Below are 16,916 nucleotides of genomic sequence, written 5' to 3'. Positions count from 1 at the left end.
TCAACAAAACAAAACAAAACAAAACAAAACAAAACAAAACAAAACGAGGCTGGGGACAGTGTCTCATGAAAAGTGTAATCCCAGCACTCTGGAAGCCAAGGAGGGTGGATCACTTGAGATCAAGAGTTCAAGATCAGCCTTGCCAACGTAGTGAAACCCTGTCTCTACTAAAAATACAAAAATTAGCCAGGCATGGTGGTACATGTCTGTAATCCCAGCTACTCGGGATGCTGAGGTGGGAGGATCACTTGCCTGGAAGGTGGTGGTTGCAGTGAGCCGAGATAGCTCCACTGCACTCTAGCCTGGGTGACAGAGTAAGATCCTGTCCGAGAAAAAAAATTCACATATACTATTCATTCAAGTTTTAGTTTATTCAGATTTCCTTAGTTTTTACCTAATTTCTTTTTTCTGTTCCAGGATCCCATCCAGGATCTCACGTTTAACCATCATGTGTCCTCATCCTCCTCTGTCGCAGTTTCTCAGTCTTTCCTTATTTTTGACGACCTTAACAATTTTGAGGCGTTCTGGTCAGGTATGTTGTAAGACACTCCTCTGTTGGAAGCTGTTTGATGTTATTCTTACACATATACTGGGGATATGGATTTTTGGGAGGAAGATCACAGAGGCAAAGCACCATTTTTATCACATCATATCAAGGGTATATGCCATCAACATGATTACTGTCGATATTGACATTGATCACCTGGCTGAAGTAGTGTTTGTCAAGTTTCTTCACTGTACAGTTACTTTCCTCTCCTTTCTATGTTGTACTCACTGGAAGGAAGTCATGCTGCACAGTCTTCCTTTAGGATAGAATACGTACATAAATTATTTGAAATTCAGCACAGGACGTTTATAATGAATTTTAAGTGTGGAGGTGATAACTGCATTAGGCAAAGTTTGTAATTAAATTTCATCCACTTTTTGCTCCAGGGAAAGAAAGAAAAGGATCAGAGGCTGGGTGCAGTGACTCATGCCTGTAATTCAAGCACTTCAGGAGCCCAGGCAGGCGGATCACCTGAGGTCAGGAGTTTGAGACCAGCCAACATGGTGAAACCCTGTCTCTACTAAAAATACAAAAAAATTTAGGCAGATGTGGTGGTAGGTACCTGTAATCCCAGCTACTCAGGAGACTAAGGCAGGAGAATCTCGTGAACCCAGGAGGTGGAGATTGCAGTGAGCTGAGATCATGCCACTGCACTCCAGCCTATGCAACAGAGTGAGACTCCATTTCAAAAAGAAAGAAGAAAGAAAGAAAGAAAGAAAGAAAGAAAGAAAGAAAGAAAGAAAGAAAGAGGATCAAAACACCTCTCTCCCCTCTTTGAAGGAATAACTACAAAATTTGCTGTAGGGGCTGCTGGGACCAGCCACTTTAATCAAATCGTGAGTGAATAGTGCCTGCTTGGAGCTCAGGGATGTTTTGTCTATTGGTCCATTTGTGGAAGACTCCTGCCTCTGGGCAGGGCATTGAAAATCACTTGGGTGAAGTCTTAAAAGTGTTCTAACCCTAGCATTTAATAGGGAGTAAACGGCTTGGGTAACTTGGATTGTCTTTTGTCTCTTGAGGATCTGATCAAAGTATGGGATTATCCAAAACAAGATATTTTTAAATTTAGTATTCCTTAAAAGATAGTGATGGAACAAAGGGATATTTTAGCCTGGTTTTTCCAACTGGGTTGAAGGAGAGAGAGACTGGAGGCCACTGTGTTACTCCAAGCATAAGGGGATAAGGGTCTCAGGGAGCATGGTGGCCATGAAAATAAAAAGCAGTAATTTCATGTTAGAATTTAGTGACTAATGAAATACGAGGGAAGGGAGGAAGACATGGTGTTTCTTTTCTGAAACTTTGTTGAATGAAGGAACATGATTCCTAGAATACAGGAACAGAAAGAGTGCCAGTAGATGTGAAGTTTAGTAGCACATATCTACTCAGAAATGTTTATCAGAACATCAAAAAAAAAAAAGGGTTGGCTCACACAAGCTAAGGGTATAGCTTTTGATTTATCTATAAAAGGCAGAAGGAATTGACGGATTCTTCAAGAACGTAATATATGTAGAGAAGAACAGAAGGCTAGAGTGGAAGTATGTGATGCTTGATGAAGAGCAGAAATGCCTTCTACAGCAACTCAAAAACCAGAGAATGGTGGGATAAAGGATGAATAGGTTTTCTTGTCTGGAGGCCAAATACAAGCCTGTTTTTGTTTTCTTTTGCTTTGTGTTTTGAGACAGGGTCTTCCTCTGTGGTTCAGGCTGGAAGGCAATAACTCGATCATGGCTTACTGTAGCCTCGACCTCCCAGGCTCAAGCAATCCTCCCTCAGCCTCCTGAGTAACTGGCACCACAGGCATGTGCCACCTTGCTAATTTTTAAATTTTTATTTATTTATTTTTTAAGAGGCAGAGTCCCTCTATGTTGCCCAATCTGGTCTTGAACTCCTGGGCTCAAGCAATCCTCCTGCTTTGGCCTCCCAAAGTTTTGGGATTTAGAGCCCAGAACCACTGCACCAGGCCCAAGCCTGTTTTTTTAAAAATATATATATTTTAATTTCTTTATAAAAATAGAGATGAGGTCTCACTACATTGCCCAGGTTGGTCTCAAACTCCTGGGCTCAAGTGATCCACCCAGCACTTTGGCCTCCATAAGCCACTGCTCCCAGGCCAAGGCTGGTTTTAATGACTGATTCAGGTTTGAGGGGATAGAAAGGTGGCCAACTCATAGAAACCCTAGAAGGGCATGATTAGCAGAGTTCATTGGCATTGAGAAGAAACTGGAAGCTTAAGGAGGAGCAGCCTGTGGTGTTCAGGTACTACTATGCTTCCAGTGTAGTCATTACAAGGTTCCTATCAGAATTTTCTATTGGAATTTAAATGGGGAAGGGGAAGGGAGAGGGTCAGGGACTGTGTATTTAATTCACTTCTTGCTGTGCCAAAGCGTCCTGGTCACATGAACACCTGCCACTGTTTGATAGCCTGATACAGCTGGGCTGATAATTTATTAAGAGTAGCAGAGAAAGACATGTAGGGTATGTTTCTAGAAAAAAATGTTCTTAAGTCTCCTTTAATATATTTACTATTGAAACTAGACAGGTGTCTATGCTTGTCTTTTAAATAATGAAGTTTGTTTGATTTTGTAAAAATGACTGCAATAATCTTTTAGGACTTAGATGCCTAAATGTTTTGTCTTAAAACTCAAGTATTGTTAATCCTTATCCTAAACTCAATCTGTTCATTTTTGAAAACCCAACTCCTCAATGGCTTAGAAGGCCTTCCTCAATTTACTCCTTCCTCTCACCCTCCATTTCCATTACCTCTCTAACTTGACCACCTACAACTCTCACCTTTACTTTTTTCTTTTCTTTTCTTTTCTTTCTTTTTTTTTTTTTAAATAGTGTCTTGTTCTGTTGCTCAGGCTGAAGTGCAGTGGCTTCATCATAGCTCACTGCAGCCTCATAATCTTGGGCTCAAGTGGTCCTTCTGCCTCAGTTTCCTGAGTAGCTAGGACTACAGGTGCTCACCACCATGCCCAGCTAATTTTACCTTTAGCCTCTTCTATCCAGCCCAGTGGCCCCCTTGCTGTTCTGTAAGGATGCCTGGCACACCCTCAACTCAGGGCCTTTGTGCCTGCTGTTCTGCTAAGAGGGTCTTCCTCCCAGCTCCCACTGTGGCCATTTCACTTTTGAGGGGGTGTTGGTCAAATACCATCTTTTCAAAAAGACTTTCTCTGACTGTACTATTTAAACGGTGACCCAGCCCGGCACAGTGGCTCATGCCTGTAATCCCAGCACTTTGGGAGGCCAAGGCAGGTGAATCACCTGAGGTCAGGAGTTCGAAACCAGCCTGGCCAACATGGTGAAACACCATCTCTACTAAAAATACAAAAATTAGCGGGCATGGTGGCACACACCTATAATCCCAGATACCCGGGAGGCTGAGGAAGGAGAATTGCTTGAACCTGGGAGCCCAAAGTTGCAGTGAGCCAAGATCACATCTCTGCACTCCAGCCTGAATGACAGCCTGAATGACAGAGTAAGTAAGACTCCATCTGAAAGAAAAGAACCAGGAGGAACAGAGAAGTCCAGGCATCATCTAATTTATCCCTAGCAGCCCTTTAACCAATGTGGAAACTAAGGCAGTGGAAATGAGCAACTGGTTTCAGATTACTGCTGACACACGGTATTGGAGAATTGAAATCCTGATCAGAATACTGACCTTGTTGACTCTGTGCTGTCACAGCTGGCCACCAGAGTCTTATTTGCATGAGAGGCCCCCTCTCCCCAGGGAGAAAGAGGTAGGGAGGGCTCATAATAGATGCTGAGGTTTAAAGAAGAGGAGGAAATAAAAGAGGAGACTGATCAGGGATCTCACCTTGGAAGTTATTTTTAACTCTTGTCAAAGGTTGCTGAGAAACTCATCTACCAAAATTGCCTTCCATTTGGGACAGAAAAATGATGCCTCTTTGCAGCTGTGGGAAAAGTGGTGAGTAGGAGGTGGTTGGGATTGCAGGCTCACGTGGCCAGACTCCAGGGGACCCTTTCCCCCTAACCCCTTCAGCTTCAGCGCTACCAGGCCTCTCCCCACACTCCCACACAGCCCTCACTCCAGCAGGACCATTACCTGCTGTTTCCTGAGCACAGCAAGCTCTTTGAGGCCTTTGTCCAAGGCACTGGCTGTTCCCTCTACTGCAGGACAGGGAGCAGGGTTCCTTCCAACCCTTTACCTGCTGGCAACACCTCCTTCGCCTTTAGGACTTAGCTCTAAAATTAGCTTCGTTGTGAAGTCTTCCCCGCTCCCAGGCAGTATTAGTCACCTTTCTGTGTTTCCAAAATGTTCTGTTGAGACGTGAATTACAGACTTCGCTATCCCTGTTTTTCAGGCAGGGAAAATCTGAGTCTATCAGCAACTGAACTTGGAGAAAAAGTTGTAAGACTGGCAGTGAGCCCTAGAAAATTCTGTATCATAGGAGCCAGATGGGGCAAGAGAGTCCCTGATGAACTCTCAGGAACCCCTGCAGACCCGACCTGGTGAGGACAGGGGATCCAGGAAAGATGGCAGTGAAGGCAGAAGAAGGGAAGGCCCATTTGAGAGGCTACATGGGTCATTTAACTCTACTTCTGAAACTTTTCCCTACTGAGATTCACAAATTAAAATTCTTTTTTTTTTTTTTTTTCTTTTTGAGATGGAGTTTCACTCTTGTTGCCCAGGCTGCAGTGCAATGGTATAATCTCAGCTCACTGCAGCCTCCACATCCCGGGTTCAAAAAATTCTCCTGCCTCAGCCTCCCGAGTAGCTGGGACTACAGGCACATGCCACCATGCCCAGCTAAGTTTTTGTGTTTTAGTAGAGACAGGGTTTCACCATGTTGCCCAGGGTGGTCTCAAACTCCTGAACTCAGGCAATCCACCCACCTCAGTCTCCCAAAGTGCTAGGATTATAGGTGTAAGCCACCGCGCCCGGTCTAAAATTATTCTTTGATGAGTCTTTTCTCTGGAACGACTAAGAGGGACCATGGCCATGAATAACTGACTCCATTTGTCTGCTTTACTTACGAAAATCCTCACTGTGGCTCCACCAACATATCCTTAATTAGTCTTGTGTGTCTGCACATGACACTATGTGAACCAAGCTAAAGAGAACAATTCCCTGCTTATAGTTTCACTGGATTCCTGTTAAAGTTTGCATCAATAGCAACTCCCACTTTTGTAGCACTTTACAATTCACAAACTACCATATTGTTTCAGTTTAATTTTCACACTGCAGGGACCAGGGGAAAAATTCCCCTCTGCCCTCTAAAGGTTCACTGAAAGTCACTGACAAGAGGCAAATTAATAGGAGAAAAGGCACACAAATGTATTTGATCACAGTTGTATGTGACATGGGAGGCTTCAGGATGGAGACCCAAAGCTACAGGGGACGCTACCCATTTTTATGATCAGGTTCAAAGTATGTACGCAGTGTAGAAACATGATTGGACGAAAAGGGATGATCTAATGCTCATCGACTGGGGAAACTGAGCCAGCCCTGTCTAGATCCTTCTTGGCCTCTCTGTGCAGCATTCCTTCCTTCTGGTATGGGGCAGGGCCCTCTCTGGAATGAGGATCTAATGACTTACCATTAAATAAGACAGGTCAGATAACTTCTTTAAGGCCAGTTTTTACACAAGAAAGGCTGGTGTGGGTAGGGAGGTAGGGTTAGAGTAATATTTTTAGGTTTTATGGCAGGCTTTGGGAGAAAGGGGTTCTGGTTTCTACGATCTGTCTTGGAGAGGAGAGCTTCTAGTTTCTTTTTTGTTGTTGTTATTGAGACAAGTCTCACTCTGTTGCCCAGGCTGGAGTGTAGTGGCACAATCTCAGCTCACTGCAACCTCTGCCTCTCTGGTTCAGGCGATTCTTGTGCCTCAGCCTCCTGAGTAGCTGTAATTACAGGCATGTGCCACCATGCCCAGCTAATTTTTGTATTTTTAATAGAGACGGGGTTTCACCATGTTGGCCAGGCTGGTCTCAAGCTCCCGACCTCAAGAGATCAGTCAGCCTTGGTCTCCCAAAATGCATGCATGAGCCACCATGCCTGGCCAGAGATTCTAGTTTCTATGACTAGCCTCATGGGAGAATAAGGCGCCAGGGACAGAACAGGATAAGATCAGAGAAAAACTTTTGCTTCTGAGGCCTTCATTTTGGGGTAACCTTTTCTGAGATCTAACAACACAACATCAGAATAATGCTACTGTACACCCATGTGATAGATGAGAATATTGAGGCTCAGAGAAGTACGGTGTCTAGCCTGGCAGCCACCCTGACAGGAAGTAGCAGAGCCAAGACTTCACCTACGCTTCACCAATTTTAAGTCCAGTACTTACCTAAGAACTTCCAACAGATGCTCCCCTGAGGCAAAGACTGGTTTCCAGGATTCACTCTTCTACAAGCCTGAGAAAATGCTAATTGCTTGACCTTCAGAACTCAGGAAGACCTTTATTGACTGTGGTTTGTGTCCTGGCCAAAAAAAGCATTATTACAGGGGCAGTTTGGAGCATGCCCTAACCAAACCAGGAAGAGCTCCATCACAGGTTGATAAATAACCCTGCTTCCATGAAGGTGAGATGATTCCAAAGAAAATAAACATACAGCAAATTGCTCCTTGTAGTAGGAAAGTTCCAGTGTATGGGCATAAGAAGAAGTGTTTCCTAAGGAAGGAAGAAAATGGTGTTGGGAGATAGGAATAGAAGGTATTATGAAAAATAACTAATAAGAAACATGGAAGGCGCAACAATCAGGATGAAATCATTTGCAAAAAGAAAAAGTCGAATGTGGTCCAAGGGAAAGGCCATTCAATTCAGAAATAAATATTTATTCAACAATACAAAGGTAAAAATGAAGAAATGTGTGATTCTGAAATGAATTAATGTGCATTGAATCCCATGGGGTGATTGTGCCATGGGAGACACCAATGACGAGAGAGGAAAGTGGCCATTATAGCCACGTTTATTAATTCTTGCTATGTGCCCTGTGCTTTCCTGTGACTTTAAATATATAATCCCATTAAATGTGCACAATGACACTCTTAGCATTTTGCAAATTGTACAAATGAGAAGCTAGGGCACAGACAATTTAAGTATCTTTTGCAAGGTCACTTAGCTATTTGGTGATGAAGGTAGGATTTGAACCCAAGCCTCTAGAGCTGAAAATCTTTAACCCTATCTTCTATCACTTCATGGAGAGTTGCCTGCTTCAATGACTTAAAGTTTACATATTTAATATTCAGATTGCTGCTTAAATCCAATGAATTCTACAGTGATCCTAGCAAATGTATGTGGAGTTGGGGCGAGGGTGTACAGGAGGATTCTCTGGATGAGAAGTGACAGAAACACAACTTAAACTTTAGCTTAAGCTTAAGCTAAAGGGAATTTTTGTTTTATTTTTTGAGATTGGGGTCTCACTATATTGCCCTGGCTGGTCTCAAACTCCTAAGTTCAAGAGATCCTCCCACCTCGGCCTCTCATGTAGCTGGGATTACAGGCATGAACCACTGCACCCACCTCAAAAGGAAGATTTTTGGTAGCAGGCTGAGGTGGTTTCCAGAATGAAGGGTGAATTTGACAGCTAAGCCTTGGGAGGTCAGGAAACAGAATCTCTGAGGTTTCAGCTCCTGGAATCAGGAATTTGAAAGCTCTCGGGACCCTCCACTTCTCACCCTGTTTCTCTCCTTGGGTGGACTTCTTCTATTGCAGGAGGGTTCCTTCATGGGGTAAAGGATGGCCTCTGATAGCTCTGGACTTCCAGCCAAGCAAGCAACTCCACAGAGGAGGAGGGCAGGTGGAGGGGAGGTAGGGGGAAGCCCTCTTCTTTCCCAGCTTCGTTTCCTCTTTTTCCCAAGTAAAACCTTTCCGAGGGAAGAACCATGCTTGGTCCATCTTGGGTCGTGTGCCCAACCATGGGCCAATCACTGTGGTTCTGGGGACAAGGTTCTATGATGTCACCCTCCCCACACACTAGGGTCACATGCAGTTTTAATGGAGCCCTTCCCAGAGGAAGCTGCTGTTCTGAATAGTCAAAACTGTAAGTGTCCATGAGAAATTGGACTACCAGCAAGAAAATTACAAACATCAGACGAGATGCAAAAAGAGGCAAGATCAAACAGTTTAGTAGCAGGAATAAAATGCTCAGTAGACTTTGGAAACTCTATATCATGAAAACAGGATTTGGGCATGAGGAAAGGAGATTTATTTAACAACATAGGGGGTATAAAAAGCAATTTAAGAGATGAATTAGGATGCCAGCTCTGAAACCTCTAAATAGTTCTATTATGAAGGGAGATGTGTTCTTGGAAAGTTTACTAATACAGGGTTCATGCTCCTGGTTTGTGCCTACTAAATGTTAATTCGTTTTGATAGCAGGTTTTATTAAGAATTATTGCTTACACCACTTACATATTTATAACACTTTTAGCAGAGTAATTTTCATATGTAAAGCTCTGCATAAATGCAAATGATAATAACGACAGTGTTGTTGGGCTTATATTTACTCTTTCATACATGCATCTATTCATTGATCTTTTGTCTACTAACTGGATACTCTATTCCAGGCACTCTGTTGGACATTCCTGGTTTCTGCCCTCAAGATGTGTCTTAGTTTGCTCAGGCTGCTGTAATGAAATACCATGGATTTGGTGTTTTAAACAATAGACATTTATTTCTCACAGGCCTGGAGTCTGGGAAGTCTAAGACCCAGGGGCTAGCAAACTCAGTGTCTGACCCTATCATGGGGATACCATGCTTCAAATGGTATGGCCCTGTGTCCCCACCCCAATCTCATCTTGAATTGCAATCCCCACATGTCAAGTGAAAGACCTGTAATTTTCATGTGTCGAGGGAGGGAGGTGATTGAACAATGGTGGTGTGCCCTCCATGCTGTTCTCGTGACAATGAGTGAGTTCTCATGAGTTCTGATGGTTATATAAGGGGCTCCTCCCACTTCATACACAGGCTCTCTCTCCTTCTGCCTTGTGAAGAAGGTGCCTGCTTCCCCTTCTGCCATAATTGTAAGTTTCCTGATGCCTCCCCAGACATGCAGAACTGTGAGTCAATTAAACCTCTTTCCTTTATAAATTATCCAGTCTCATCGGCGCCGGGGTCGGGGGGCAGTGGCTCACACCTGTAATCCCTGCACTCTGGGAGGTGGAGACAGGCAAATCAACTTGAGGCCAGGAGTTCAAGACCAGCTTGGCCAACATGGTGAAACCCCCTCTACTAAAAATACAAAAAATTATCCAGGCATGGTGGTACACACCTGTAATCCCAGCTACTTGGGAGGCTAAGGCATGAGAATTGCTTGAGCCTGGTGGGTGGAGGTTAGAGTGAGCTGAGATTGTACGACTGTACTCCAGCCTGGGCAATAGAGGAAAAATAAAATTTTATTTTATTCATTTATTAAAAGTAAATAAATTATCCAGTCTCAGGTTTTTCTTTACAGCAGAGTGAAAATGGCCTAATATAACCCTCATGACCTAATTACCTCCCAAAGGCCTCACCTCCAAATACCATCATATTGGATATTAGGACTTCATCATACAAATTTTGAGAGGATACAAACATTCAGTCCAGAGCAAGGTACTTAGAGTACAGTGAGGGAGACAGAGCTATGAACAGATTATGTCTAGATAGGTCTAGAGTGGACACTGTAGTGCACTGCCCAGATCACCACTTCGTGATGAGACACTCTTCCTCCCTATGCAGACTTGCCCATTAAAGACTCACATTGGCTGAAGGGAGCTGTCTTCCCCAAGGTTACTGCCCCTTCCTGGGATTGGGGCAGTCTGCATCCAATGACTGGCCAATGACTGGTCATTGAGGGACTACCAAGGCCAGTCTCCTTGCCTCAGCTGGAATAAACACTGAAGGGCTACCCAGTCAGCTGAGGCCTCTGCTGCAATTTCACTACAGGTCAGCTCTTCCTTTACCCAGTTCTGTTTCTCTCACTCCCTTATAGATGTTGTTCCTGAGAACACGCTCTAAAAAAAAAAACCCATCTGCCTATAAATTCCCATCTCTGAGTCCATTTTACAGGGAACCCTGCCTAAGACATAGTGCAGCTTAGAAAATTCTTATTAGGAAAAGCCAACCTAGTCACAGGTTGCCAGAACCTACTTTCCAAATAGAAAACACTAGTTACCTTGGAAGAAGTCTTTGGAGAAGAATCACCAGGATGGCCTCTTTACATTGTATAAATGTAGGGAAGAAGGCACCCATTGCCCTGGAGAAAGAGAGAACAGAGTATTTGTAGTGTGAGAAAACCTGGACCTCTCAATTGTCCCAGTGTTCAAAGCTGGTCTGCTGAGGAGAATGTGGATAATTTTGCACAGAGGACCAGAAGCTTCCTGGGAGGGGAGGAATGGAGACCTGGAACCCTCTCTCTTTGAGGATTATATAACTCCTCTGATAAATGGGACGGTCTCAACTGAGGTCACCTGTTGAGAAAAGAGAAAAAGGCTCCAGAGAGGAACTCACTAGGAGCAAAGGGGAAGTCCCTGGGAAGTCCCCTCATGTCCCAGTCGCCCTGGTGTGAAAAGTGGGCTTTGGAAAAAAGAATGATCATAAGATTGCAAGTTAAAGAGACCAAGAGGGAAAGATTTCTGACAGGACAACACTGAGGCCGTGGGATTATCTTCCTTCTGAGGACCTCTTGGCCAGTGAGGAATATTAACTTGCAAGACTCTCATCTCAGCAGCAGGCAAGCACATACTGGATTCCAAAACCGACTTTTAACATGAGCACTGTAGAGTAGTAACAGAATCAACCACAGTGGAAAATAAGGGCCTCCTGGAAACTGGTGAGAATTTCCAGTTCTATTTCTCAAATGTGAGCTACTAGAGTTTCTACAAAGTGGTGAAGAGAGGCTGTTACCAATTTATTTAACACTCAAAAGGAATGTGGTTTTATTGGTACTTTACTCTCGTGAAGGGGATCATATGGTTACAAGTAATTCTGAAACAAAGTGAATAGTACATTAGGAAGAGGAATGGCTGGGCATGGTGGCTCATGCCTATAATCCTAGCAATTTAGAAAGCTGAGGGAGGAGGATTGCTTGAGGCTAGGACTTTAAGATCAGACTAGGCAACAGAGCAAGACCATGTCTCTAAAAAATATTTTTTTAAAAATTAGTTGGGTGTAATGGTGCACACCTATGGTCCCAGCTACTCAGGAGGCTGAGACGGGAGGATTGCTTGAGCCCAGGAGTTGGAGGCTGCAATGAGCTGTGCTTGTGCCACTGCACTCCAGCCTCAGCAACATGGTGAGAGACTTTCTCAAAAAAAAAAAAAAAAAGAAGAGGCATGACTATTGCCAAGGAGGAAATCTTCCCAGAGGAGATGAACCAAGCTAAGTCCTAAAGGCTAAGTCCCCAGGGGATGATGAGGTGTGGCCATTCATCAGATGGGCATCCTAGACTTTCCAGGACCAAAGCACAGAGGTGAGAAGAAACACTGTCTCCTGTAAATAATCTACATGGGGTCAGGTGTGGTGGCTCACGCCTGTAATCCCAGCACTTTGGGAGGCCGAGGCGGGCGGATCATGAGGTCAGGAGATCAAGACCATCCTGGCCAACATGGTGAAATCCTGTCTCTACTAAAAAAAATACAAAAATTAGCTGGGTGTGGTGGCACATGCCTGTAATCCCAGCTACTCAGGAGGCTGAGGCAGGAGAATCGCTTGAATCAGGGAGTCAGAGGTTGCAGAGAGCTGAGATCGAGCCACTGCACTCCAGCCTGGTGACAGAGCGAGACTCTGTCTCAAAAAATAGAAAATCTACATGGATCAGGAGGCACTGCAGGCAGGATGAGATCATGGAAGGCCCTGGCAGCCACGATCAGACATGTAAACTTGATTTCCTTGACGCTGGAGTCCAAGGCCTGAATGATAAGTAAGGGAATGAATTAAAAAAAAAAATTTTTTTTTAAATAAATAAAGGAAAAAAAATTTTATAAATAAATAAATAAAAGATGAGTAAGGGAATGAAGAAGGCCCCGCTGGGATCGAGGCAAATCTGTCAAACCGAGTCTGTTCCCAACGAAAGGAAGGAACTGTCCCCAGGCTTCTGCCAGTTGTTGCCATGGAGGTGGGCAGGCCTGGGGTTAGCAAATCTTCAAAGTTGTCAAGAAAAGCTGGAATTCCCAATATTTATATGACAGACCCAGATTTTTTAAGTTGGCAATTATTCCAAATTAAAAACAAACAAACAAAACACTGTGGGGACTAAACAAAACACCTTTAGATGCAGTCAGGGCCTCCAGTTCACCACATCTGCTGGACTGAAGGGAGCGCTCAGGCAGAGAAGTGGACAGATTTGCATTTCAAAAGTCACTCTTGGGCAGTATGATTAGAGAGAGTAAGAGGCTAGAGACAGGCAGACTGGTTAATTCAACAACAGACTTTTTGAGACCTCTGTGTGTGACAAGAGCTGGAGTCACAAGAGTAAGGTTTTGGAACCTCAAGCTTGGTGTGGGAGACCAGCTTAATGAGGAGTCCCACAAAGGCGTGATCACATACTACGCATATATTCCGGGGAAGAAAAGAGGAAGGCCCAAATTGTGGGGGAATATGGAAAAGAACAAATGAAAGAGCTATTTTGGGAAGTTTGGCAACAACTTAGATGGGGGAGAAAAGAAAGGGCATTTCAAGGTCTTACCCGGGTAAGTGGGTAGATGGTGTTTTGGAAAGAAGCAGAAAAAAGACCATGGGAAACCCTGTCACTATTGAGAGTTACATAAACCAAGGAAAATGTGGTTTAAACAGTTGATGCAAAGGAATAAGTGAAGTCCTACATTTTCATTTTTGTCCTCTTATGGAGGCTTCCAAGCTGCCATAACTTGCTTCTTTCTGAAGATAAACCTGCCCTGCCCATCTCACAAGGCACTTGTATTAGTCAGGATTCTCCACAGAATCAAAACAAATAGGATCTATGTTCATATCTATGTCTATATTTATTTGGGGTAAGGAATTAACCCACATGATTATGAAGGTTGATGAATCCTTAAATCTGTAGTCAGCAAGCTGGAGACCCAGGAGAGCCAAAAGTGGGACGCTGGCAGGTTGAAGACTCAGGACAAGCCAGCATTTCAATTCAAGTCTGAAAACAAGAAAAAAAGCCACTGTCCCAGCTTGAAGACAGGCAGGAAGAGTTCTCTCTTACTAGTGGGAGAGTCAGCCTTTGAGTTCTATTCCGACCTTTAGCTGATTGGATTGCATCCATCCTTATTGGTGAGGGGCAGTCTGCTTTACTCCATCTACCAATTGCAATGTTCGTCTCAGGCCGGGCATGGTGGCTCACTCCCGTAATCCTAGCACTTTGGGAGGCCAAGGCAGGCAGATCACTTGAGCTCAGGAGTTCAACACCACCCTGGTCAACAGGGCAAAACCCCATCTCTACAAAAAATACAAAAATTAGCCAGGCATGGTGGTGTGGCTGTAATCTCTGCTACTCAGGAGGCTGAGGCAGGAGGTTCACTTGAACACAGCAGCAGAGGTTGCAGTGAGCCAAGATCATGTCACTGCACCCCAGTCTGGGCAACAGAGCCAGACCTTGTCTAAAAAAAAAAAAAAGAAAGAAAAACCAGTTAATTTCCACCCAAAACACCTTCACATACACCCCTAGAACACTTGACCAGATGTCTGGGCCATCATATTCTCTCTCCTGGGCTACTGCCATGGCCTCCTAACTTGACATGATGCTGTCTGTGCTGGTGATTTATCTGTGATCTCCAAGATATCCTTCTATGCTCTTCTCTGTAACCCTGGGGTTGGGATGATGCAAAGTAAATCTCTCCACCTCTCAGCTAGCTGGCTTCCTGTTAAGTTTTCCATCGTGAGGTATTAGAAGGAGATAGGAAAGCAGAAGGAAAGAGGGGACTTCTACCTTGTTTTCACTTCCTGTTTTTCATTGCTACTTCAGTAGCAGCATGTAAGTGGCCCTAGCTCCAGCTTCTGAGTATTCTCAGTACCATCCTTGCTGTGCCTCTCCTCAACCCCCAGGTGCCAGCAGCAGCCATGCCACACCCCCTCACCTGCTGGGCTGCACCTGAGGGAGGTCTGAGCACCTGCAGAGCCACATCCCTTCAGTGGAAGCACCAGCCAGACAGCAAACCCCTCATCAGAGGTCTGAGCGGGGCAGAGCCACCCTCAGAAATCCAAGCACCAGCCCCATGGGGCCCCTCCTCCAAGCTCCTCCATACAGGCAACTCCGCCTGTTCCCTCCTGTTCCTCAGCCTTGGGAGTGAGAGCTGCTTCCTGAAGTTATGGATCCCTAGGTTACCTAGCCTCTTCCTTTCTCCTTTTACTCTTTCAGCCTTCCAATGCCTGCAAAACCAATTCTTTATATTTACTGAAGTACCTTATAGGTGTGAGCCACCATGCCAGGCCGATATATTCTTACGATTATTTGTCTTCCCAAGAACTGTGGCACAGACAAGTCTGTTATAAAAGCATTTCAGACAGCCATCAAAATGGTGTTAAAATTATATATGTATATATATTTTTTAAATTATATTTTTATGTGTGCATGGGTACACGATAATGTTCTTTATGAAGTACCTACAGTGTCTTCTGTTTCTGATTGGCCAATGGCTGATAACCCTTTTAATCCATTTTCCATTTAGCAGCCTTTTGAAATCCATTTTCCATTTACCAGTTATCTTTTGAAAATGTGGCTCACTCCCCTGATATCCTAGTCAAGGTACTGGGTTTCAAACAACAACTTCTGGCTAATGTTTAAACAGAAGAGGGATTTATTGAAAGTGACCAGGGAGCTCAGAGAATCAGAGGAAGACGGAGAACAAGTCACCAAGGAAGGCTGCCGCAGCAAAGCTCTCAGCATGATTTGCTATGCCACTGATACATATGGGCAGCCAGGTGTCAGCGGACATTTGTTGCCATATGCTGGACTCTGCTGCCCCAGCACACTCATTCCTGGGTGCTCCTGATTCCACCACAGCCACCCTACTAATTTCTAACTGACCTTATGTCTTGGAAGACAACCTCATGATTCAAAGTCCCAGGTAGGAGCATCTGATTGACGTTGTTCTAAGTGCCAGGGAGAGGGGGAGAGAAACTATCTTTTCTATTCCCCTCTAAGTTGTGGCTTCGATAGTGGAACTGATGCCTGATGTCCCATAAGTTTTGTGATTCCCCAAAATAAGACCCAGGGTGATAATTATCCAGTATGTTGCCTAAAACCATCCAATAGCTTCTCCTCTCACTTAAAGTCCCAAAATTGGACTTGATGTCTGGTATGATCTGGCACCACCTAACTTTCTGACCTCATCTCATGCCGATCTTCTGCACTCATGTTTCTGTCACATGGGGTTTCTGTCTGTCCCTTGAGCATGTCATGCTCATTCTGACACCAGGGAATCACTATTCCCTCATTCTGGAAGATCCTTCCTTCTTGCCTCCAAGCATCGGCTCAAATATCTTCTCCTCGGTGAAACCTTCCCAAGGAAGCCTCTACCACATTCGTCTTTTCTTCATAGCACTTGTTTGCATGTGATCTTTTCTTGTGTGTTTCTTTGTTAATTACCTGCCTCCCCTGTCTGGAATGTCAATTCTGTGATATCTATCCATTGCTCCTGTGTCCCAGCACCTAGGAGAGTGGCTGGCTCTGGGCAGGTACTTACTGTTTGTTGAATGAACAGATGGCTAGATGGCTCAATTCTGTTTATTAAAGAGCCCTACTTGATAAAAGAAAAGCAAAACAGTGTTATAATGAAAACAATGGCAAATGAGATTCCATGGATGCTGTTTAAAATGATTAACTTTTTAGAATGCATCCATGACATTTCTTTTGGAGGTTTCACTAAGAGTTAGGGCTTTAAGATGGACCCCAATGAGGGGCTGTTTTAATCTTCCGGAGAGACCATGGTTTCCTTCTGGCCACTAGCTAGGAGTCTTTCATTTTATAAATTAAAGCAGAAGGTAAGGTTTAGTTAAGGAAAGCCACAAAGCATACCACATTGGTTTTTGGTTTTTGGTGTGTTTTGAAACCGAGTCTCATTCTGTTGTCCAGGCTGGAGTGCAGTGGTGCAATCTCGGCTCACTGTAACCTCTGCCTCCTGGGTTCAAGCCATTCTCTTGCCTCAGACTCCCAAGTGGCTGGGATTACAGACATGCATCCCCACACCCGGCTAATTTTTAAATATTTTTTTAGTAGAGATGGGGTTTCACCAAGTTGGCCAGGCTGGTCTCGAACTCCTAACCTCAAGTGATTCATCCACCTCAGCTTCCCAAAGTGCTGGGATTGCAGGTGTGAGCCACCGCACCAGACCTCATACTGAGTATGTAAGAGGCCATATAGCATAATTGTTGTCAGCATCAATCTAGGTATGTGGAGGCACCAAGGTTGGTTCTGAGAATACTCAGACACTGGAGCTAGGGCCAGT

General features: G+C 44.3%; 1 long non-coding RNA gene across 1 annotated transcript in view; it reads right to left on the bottom strand.

The window, feature by feature from the left end:
• Positions 1-14,811, bottom strand: part of LOC110569302 (uncharacterized) — a 28,754-nt gene extending 13,943 nt beyond the window's left edge. Inside the window, exons 1-3 of the long non-coding RNA XR_010345601.1 lie at positions 13,493-14,811; positions 10,661-10,741; positions 6,853-7,176 (exon numbers count right to left, since the gene is read on the bottom strand). This is a non-coding gene — a long non-coding RNA (uncharacterized LOC110569302). The remainder of the gene's footprint in view (positions 1-6,852; positions 7,177-10,660; positions 10,742-13,492) is intronic.
• Positions 14,812-16,916: the final 2,105 nt, after the last annotated feature.

The sequence above is a fragment of the Aotus nancymaae genome, unplaced genomic scaffold (assembly GCF_030222135.1).
Source record: "Aotus nancymaae isolate 86718 unplaced genomic scaffold, 86718_ANA_hifiasm-v0.15.2.pri h1tg000036l, whole genome shotgun sequence".
NCBI lineage: Eukaryota > Metazoa > Chordata > Mammalia > Primates > Aotidae > Aotus > Aotus nancymaae.
Note: the sequence above shows the minus strand (reverse complement) of the source record. Positions and strands in the feature narration are given on the sequence as shown.